Below are 8,010 nucleotides of genomic sequence, written 5' to 3'. Positions count from 1 at the left end.
TATGAACCATGCAACATCCCTCTTCATACAGGGCCACCAATACTCCTTCTTCAGGTCCAAATACATCTTAGTGGCCCCGAGGTGGATCAAGAACTTCGATCTATGTGCCTCCTCCATCAAGACGGTACGCGTTCCGCCCACAAACGGTACCTAAACCCGACCCTGGAAGGTCATAAGTCCTCGACTATCAGTAACAAACTCCGATACCTACCCGATCACTCGCTCCCTCTTGCGGTTCTCCGGTCTCACGGCCTCCGCCTGGGCCCCTCGAATGGCGTCCCATACCGGAGTCATCACTGTCAATCTCATGCAAACATCTCGTATCGGGGTGCCCTCCTCCCTACGGCTCAGGGCATCGGCTACAACATTAGCCTTGCACGGGTGGTACAGAATCTCACAGTCATAATCCTTCACCACATCCAGCCATCTCCTCTGACGCATATTCAGGTTGGGCTGATCCATCAAATATTTCAAACTCTTGTGGTCCGTGTATATAGTACACCGAACCCCGTACAGATAGTGACGCCAGATCTTGAGGGTGAACACCACTGCCCCCAACTCCAGATCATGGGTGGGATACCTCTACTCATGAGGTTTCAGATGCCTCGATGCATATGCTATCACATGCCCCCTCTACATAAGCACCGCTCCTAACCCTGATATCGATGCATCACAGTACACTACAAAGTCCTCCATCCCTTCCGGGAGTGCGAGAACCGGATCTTCGTACAATCTCTGGCGAAGTGTCTCAAATGAGTTCTGCTGCTCTGGACCCCAAGAAAAAGTAACCCCCTTCCAAGTCAACTTGGTGAGTGGCACGGCGATCTTAGAGAAATCCCTGATAAATCTCCTATAATAACTAGCCAACCCAAGGAAACTCCTGATCTCGGTAGGTGACCTTGGCACCTCCCAACTCATCACTGCCTCGATCTTTTCCGGATCAACCAATATCCCCTTCTGGTTAACAAGGTGCCCTAGGAACTGGACCTCTCATAACCAAAAATCACACTTGGAGAATTTGGCGTAAAGCCTCTCCGATCTCAGAACTCCGAGAATCTCCCTCAAATGCTCCTCATGCTGCTCTCTGGATCTTGAATACACTAAGATATCGTCAATGAATACGATCACCAAACGATCCAACATCGTCCTGCACACCCTGTTCATGAGGTCCATGAACGCTGCTGGTGCATTGGTGAGCCCGAAGGGCATCACCACGAACATGTAATGCCCATAACGAGTCCTGAACGCTGTCTTCTGGATATCTTCATCCCGAACCCTCATCTGGTGATATCCTGACCTCAATTCTATCTTGGAGAACCAAGACGCACCCTATAACTGATCGAACAGATCGTCGATCCTCGGTAACGGATAACGGTTCTTGACCGTCAGCTTGTTCAACTCGAGGTAATCAATACACATCCGGTGTGAAACATCCTTCTTCTTGACAAAAAGGATCGGCGCTCCCCAAGGTGAGCTACTCGGTCTAATAAACCCCTTCCCAATCAGCTCCTGAAGCTGCGAGGATAACTCCTGCATCTCAGGTCGCGTGAGGCGATTAGGCGCTTTGGCGATAGGTGCTGCCCCCGGAACCAAATCGATACGGAACTCCACTTGCCTCTTGGGAGGCACACCCGTCAATTCCTCAGGAAAAACATCCGGAAACACGCACACTATCGGAACCTCATCAATCGAACTTGGACTCCCAACGGCCACTCGCGTGTCCATCACATAGGCTACGAATCCGCTGCAGCCCTGCTGCAAACTCTGCCTCGCCCTGGCAGCCGAACAAAACGCTGACCCACATCTGGTCCCCTCGCCGTACACCGTAAGTACTCCCCCACTAGGGTCTCGTATCGTCACCAACTGACGCTCGCAGTCTATGATAGCTCCAAATCGGCTCAACCAATCCATGCCCACTATAACACACACGTCCCCCATTGCAATCGGGACCAGATCTATCGGGAACTCCACACCGAAGATCTCAAGTATACATCCTCGAATCACATCTGTAGCTAACACCGCTCGCTCTTCAGCTATGGAAACTCGTAGAGGTCGACTCAACGCCTCTCGACGGATACTAATGTGCTGACTAAATGCCAAGAAAACAAATGACCGACTCACACCCGAGTCAAATAATACCAAAGCAGGCACAGGACTCACAACAAAAGTACCTACGCATATCATCATATTGTTGGATTAGGTGTCTAAGCCCATAACTATAATTGGTATGTACTTGAATTGATAACAACACAGTCCTTTTGGGTTGCCCTCAAACCTAGCAACCGGACAAGGAAATTATGAAAGGAGAGATATTAATTTATTATAAGATTAATAAATTAATATAAATGAATTTATTAATATGTTAAAAGATTAATATATTAATTAGAAGTCATTATGTTTAATTAATAGTTAGCCAGAAATTAATCAGAATTAATTTTGAGGTTAAAAGTATTAATTATAAAGTGCAGGGACTAGTTTGCAATTAACTGATAGTTGAATGGAAGGATCCAGAAACCCCTTGGAAGGAGGTGGATGAAAACCCTAGGGGAAACCCAAGAGAATTCGTCCAAGGGGTCCAAGATAAGGCCCTTGGGTTTTTCTTAGGCCCTAAGCAAAGGATAACTAGGGTTTCCCCTAAACCCTAGATCCTTCAACTATTTAAGGAGCCTCCTGGATCACATTTTAGGTCACTGATTCTTTGGAAGAAACCCTAGCCAAAATTGCATACTCTCTCCATCCTATCTCCTTCTACTTTCCCTCTTGCTAGTTCTTGGGTGTGATTCCATTAGAGGCATTACACTTGTGGTGCTAAGCTTTCAAGAAGATCAAGATCAAGATTAAAAGGATTATTAATTGTTTGCTATAACAATTGAAAGGTATGTTAATCTTAAACCCTAGTTTGTTAATTTCGAAATTAGCCTCTCTCCTCTAGGGTTCTTATTTTGCAATTCAAAGTTGTATGTTCAATAGTTAAAACATAGATCTAAATTAGGTTGCATGTGAACTTAGGAATTGTTTTCTAGTTTATTTGTTTTACCTAAAACCCATCAGTGGTATCAGAGTCATTGTTTGTTTTAAATTGAATTGCTATAATTGTCTAATTGCAAATTAGGGTTTATAGCTATTAAACCCTAAAGGCCTTTTTTTTTATTTCTAGGGTTTTGGATCAAAGGGTTTTCGAAAACCCTAGCCTCCAAAGAACCCTAATCGAAGTTAGCGTTAGGGTTTTGAAAACCCTAGCCTCCTCCCTTGTAAACTTCGAAATAGGCTAGATATTTTAGGGTTTCTTGTTTTGGATAATTGTTACTTGATTAGATTAATTGGATAATTATCCTTACCCTAATTTTCGAAATTTAGAGGGATAAGGATTAGGATTAAATTAATTGTTTAATTTAATTCGATAATCCTTACAAGATTTAATAAATTAATTAAAAGTTAATTAATAGATAAATACTAAATCTAGTTAATTGGTTTATTTAAATTTAAAATTTAATAGTTTAAATTTCGAAATTTATATAAACCCTTGGAGTTTTAAAATGTTTTAAAACACATCTTATATATATATATATATATATATATATATATATATATATATATATATATATATATATTATATAATTAAAAGTTTAATATTATATATGTATAAGAATATGGTCAGTCAAATCGCTAGTATGCCTCATTCACAAAGCTAGTCTATAAGGGGGTATAAGGAAATTGCCTATAAAATGGTAGTTGAATGGGTGTCCACTCTCACCCACCGCTTCCTTGATTAGTGGAGGGTCGTTAGCAGAACGTATTTGATAGGACAACTACTTCTCATTAAAAGTATAATGCTATTAAAGAAAGTACTAGAGCATTATTTTTCAAAATCCCAACTCTAGTTACTTTAGGAAAAATGCGAAAAGTATGCTAATCCATGAAATTGCACATTATGCTTTATTGGTCGTTAGTGGAGCGTGTGTGGTTAACCAGCACACTAAAAGGCACTAATAAAGAGTAGTAATGGGTATCTTATAATTATCATTTTGATGGAGCGTGTGTGGTTTACCGACACATCAATAGTTAATGATAAAGACAATAAGGTTACCAAGCACATTTGCATGGTTATTCACATCTAGTTTGTGATCCTCTGTATCCCAGTCACAATTAGTAGAGCATAATCCGAGATTAAAACATGCCATTAAATAGTTTTAATGTATCTCAAAAGAATTAGGAATTTCACTTTGTTCATTTCGTCTAATGGTGGAATTGGTGAATCGTCATTCACCTACCTTTATGAGATTTGAACTTGGATCTCGGCATCCCATTTTTAAGTTGTAAATCGTCATAGTTAGGTCCTAACCTTGATATGACATATTTGGGTTATTATATTGAGTTGTCTTGAAATCTAAACTAAAGCTATCTTTCTTTTCAGATGTCTACTCCTGGAAACACTTCTGCTTCTTCATCCTCCAGCCACAATTTCTCTTTACTCAACATTTGCTCCAAAGTCGTTATGGATGGCTCTAACTATAAAGATTGGATGCGTAACATCACGATGGTGCTTAGATTCGAGGACAAAGAGTATTTCCTTGAAAAGGAGCTCAAAGAACTTAATGAGTCCAAAGCCACTCCCGAAGAGTATGTTGCCTACAAGAAGCACTATGATGATGCTACCAAAGTGGCATGCATCATGGTCGCAACCATGTCCCCAGAACTGCAGAGGTACTATGAGGACTACTGGCCTTTTGAGATGAACAAGGACCTTATGGAAAAGTACCATAAGCGAGCTCGTCAAGAAAAGTTTGAAGTAGTCAAATCACTCATGGCTTGCAAGATGAAAGAGGGGGAGTCGGTTGTATCTCATGTGCAAAGAATGCAACGCTAAATAGAGCGTTTGGTCAAGCTCAACATTCTTTTTAATGAGGAATTGGCCATTGACATGGTCTTGAACTCGTTGCCTGATTGTTATGGTCAATTTATCTTAACTTACCATTTGAACAACACTAAGCAGACATTGGCCCAATTGCACAACTTGTTGCAGACTGCTGAAGCAAGGATGAAGGGTAAAAGTATAGTGTCACACCCCCAAACCAAGGATGGTGGAAACGTCCGGGGGTGGACGACTTCATGTATAGTATCATAACAAAAATGGCAATAGTGATGAAAGTAAAAACAACCAACATATATATAATTGAAAGAGTTACATCATTGTATGAACTACATGTTTCAAAATCAATTACAATATGTTGACGAAATATGAAATGTTTGACGCCTTAACGTCCCATCCTCAAAATGCACTTGATTTCCTGTTTAGTGATTTCCTGAGAATACAAGTTGTTTGAAAAAGTGTCAACACAAAGGTTGGTAAGTTCATAAGTTTTTGAGATAAAGAGTTTGTAAACCGTTCTTTGTAATGGGTTGTGTGTCACCAAAAAAATCCAATATTTTCCTTATAAAAGTTATGTAGTCCTAAACCCCAGGGCCAAAAGTAAACAAGTATTTTCCATACTTAATTATATAATCGTGGTTTTAAATCGGCATAAACCCTTTTTAATTTTAGGGAAAATCCCGTAATGAATGACGTGTAGTCTTAAATACCAAGACCGAAAGTGTGCAGTAATATCCATACTTAAAGTAATTTTTGTGAGCTAAATCGACATAACTCGCTAATTTAAAATTAGAACCCATAAATCTTATGATTTGTTAATACCACATGTGAGTTATCATAACCATACTTGACATAGACGGCCTCGTAATACGACGTTCTTCAGGCGTCGCCGTTAAATGACACATGTCACCACAGACATGCCGGTCTAGCTGTTACAAGCAGCTCAGGCGTGGGTTTGTCAAACCCAATATAGATCTATACACAACTATCACGTTCTCCCTACAAGAGACTCTGGTTACAATTTACAGGACTTTTTGACTTTGTTACTTTGGAAGTAACCCGAAGCGAATGACTCACAAATTTATTCATTAACATATTTACGTGAACTAAACTGAAAACCTTTGATAAATAAGTTTGAAAAGTAAATGATACATAAACTATACCAATTATAGTTCATCCAAAATGTTTGTAATGTATAAGAACTCTTTTATGAAAACACATTAGCGTTATGAATCCATAAACTATGCTTATTATAGCTTAATATATGTGTTCTATATACATGAAGAATCTTATCATGAATGACTAAATTTCAGTTTATGATGATAAACTACCAAGGAAACACATTCAATATTTAGAACTCATTGTTATACACTTTGCTCAACATAATACAAAGTGTTATGAAAGTTATAAGTTGTTAACTAGTTTTTAACCTTTCTGCGTTATTTTAGAAAAATCATACGAAGTCGAAAACTGAATTCGTAAATTCTGAGAGTTCCTAAAATGTGTCTAGTTTGTTCATAATTTTATCATGATTTTTGGAAGTCTTTAACTTGTGTTAAAATGTTCATATTCACAGACTGGTCCAGATTTGTTCTTGAAATGATAGGCTGTTTTGCAAAAATCACCATAAATTGTAGAAAAATCGTGTAGAGATGTGCAAGTAGTCATTTTAAAGCAAAGAACTAGAACTACTTGCACCTAAAACAGTATTGAAAACTAAAATGTTTAAGTTGCCCAAAAAAGTTCGTGAATGGAGTTGAACTTTTCTGATGAAGGCTGTTAAATGAGTTTAGTTGTGTTCTTGGTGTTTTAACTTGTATCCCCCCCCCCTTAAAACCTAAGAAAACATGAAATTATAGGGGTATGAACTCACCTTGAGTGATTTCAGTAGATGATTGTTGAAGAATGGAAGTGTTCAACTCAAGAACACTTGAAGATGCCTTGAAGATATTCGAGAATCTAACATCAAAGTGATGGAGTTTATGTAAGCAATCGATGATTGGAGTAGAATGAAGTGTAATAATCTCAAGGAGTATGAATTATACTTACCAAGAGTATAGTAAAGCTTGATGATCAGCCTTGGAGTCTCGAACTAGAGGAAAAAGTTTGAGAGAAAAGTTGTGTGTGATTATTGGTGAAATGAGAGCAAGTGAGTGTAAATGGGGAGAGAGGTTGACTTATTCCAGCTCTTAGAACGTGGGAGGGGCTGATGATTGATGGTAAAGGTACAAGGAAGTGACTAGGGATGGTGGGGAGGAGTGTGGGTTAGTCATGGAGTGGGTATGGTGGTTGCTTGTGTCATAATACAAAGAAAAACCAACACTCAATCTTTGTACTTCACCCACTCATTTCTTGGATAAGATTTGCACCAAAAACGTGGGAATTAATGAATTATGGGACTTTAATTGATAAAATAAAGTTTTGGGTGAAAATCCCGCGTTAAAACAATGAAAAACGAAGCCAAAACGAAGTCAGAAACGAAAACCGGAAAGAAATGGGCTTCCCTGCGAGACCTCTCGGTCCTGGTCGAGGTTCGGTCCCTTCTGATCATGGGCCGAAGGCGAAATGGAGCGAAGGTGGTAAGAAGCGAAATGGACCGAAGGTGGCTTCGGTTCCTTGTGCGAGGTTCGGGCCCGAGAGCACCCTTTCGGGTTTGGTTCAGCAGCCTTCGGGTTCGGTTCAAGAGAGTTCGGTCCCTAATAGGATTTTCGGCCCTAAGAGGGGTTTCGGCTCCTTAAGGCTGTTTTTCGCATAGACTTCCGTTTTCGAGCGGTTTTTGACCCAATTAAGGGTCGGGATGCCCCGAGTGATTTTAGAGAGATTTGGGAGAGGTTCCACATTCTTGGAGAGATTTGGGAGAGATTCCACATTCTTGGAGAGATTTGGGAGAGATTTCACATACGGAGAGAGATTTGGGAGAGATTTCACATTCTTGGAGAGATTTGGGAGAGATTTGACATGCTTGGAGAGATTTCACATACGGAGAGAGATTTGGGAGAGATTTAGTGAATACGATTGATAGAGGTTTCGTTTGTGACATTTTTGAGTGTCCGACTTTGCAATGCAAGTTCCGTAAACCCCATTAAGCCATGTTTTAGGATCTTACACACTCTAGATGAGTATGTAACATTGTTTTATAG

Source organism: Lactuca sativa, chromosome 5 (assembly GCF_002870075.4).
Source record: "Lactuca sativa cultivar Salinas chromosome 5, Lsat_Salinas_v11, whole genome shotgun sequence".
Classification (NCBI taxonomy): domain Eukaryota; kingdom Viridiplantae; phylum Streptophyta; class Magnoliopsida; order Asterales; family Asteraceae; genus Lactuca; species Lactuca sativa.
Note: the sequence above shows the minus strand (reverse complement) of the source record.